Genomic DNA, 977 nt, shown 5'->3' on the forward strand with positions numbered 1-977 from the left:
TTGTTCAGGAAATAGTTGACCAGTATGTCATGGGCTGTGTTGACAGTGTAGACTCACAGATGACATTGTGTATGGTTCTCAGAATGCCAGGACAAGAGGGGGCTGGGTTTGTTGTGACTGGATGATCCTGTTTCTTTGGGGTTTGGTGGGTAGACCTTCTTACAATCATCTGTGGGGAGATATTTACAGTGATAGAAAGTTAGAGATTTAAGAGTCACTTGGTATAGCCTCCCACCTAAGGATGAAATCCCTTCCATGGTAACAACCCTCTCAAGGAAACTTTGGGTTTCCAAAGATAAAACTTTGGGTTTTAGAGTTACATGGATCTTGTCCAAGTCCCAGTTCTATCACTTATTAACTATGTGATCATGGGTGAGTTACTAAAATTTTCTAAGTCTGGAACTCTTGAACAATCAGGATTCTTGGTTGCAAGTAACAGAAAATCCCATTGGAATGGGTTTGCATGGTGTTTTCTTCTGACACCAAACATGAGGCTTTTTTCCATATGGACAACCAATTCTCCAATTCTCTGACACCAACTGGGTGTCCAATAATTCAATTCAATTCAATTCTGATACTAACTTCAGAATTAGTGTAGACCCCACAGATTAAGGGCTCAGTCTCACAAGACTGACATCCCACTTCAGATGCCTGTCACAAGTCCCAGGGGCTACCTGCACTTCTGATCAACTGGCTATAAATTCAAGGGTTCCCACAACCCTCTCCAACTCAGGTTCAATAATTTGCTAGAATGATTCAGAGAACTTAGGAAAGCACTTTATTTACCACTACTGGTTTAATATAAAGGGATACAACTCAGGGACAGCCAAATGGAACAGATGCAGTGTGTATGTGTGTGTGTGTGTATAGATTCCATACCCTCTCCAGGTGTGGCATCCTCCCAGCACCCTGACGTGTTCACTAACCCAGAAGCTCCCCCAGATCTTGTTGTTCAAGACTTGTCTTTCTTTTTTTTT

The sequence above is a fragment of the Physeter macrocephalus genome, chromosome 11 (genome assembly GCF_002837175.3).
Source record: "Physeter macrocephalus isolate SW-GA chromosome 11, ASM283717v5, whole genome shotgun sequence".
Lineage (NCBI taxonomy): Eukaryota > Metazoa > Chordata > Mammalia > Artiodactyla > Physeteridae > Physeter > Physeter macrocephalus.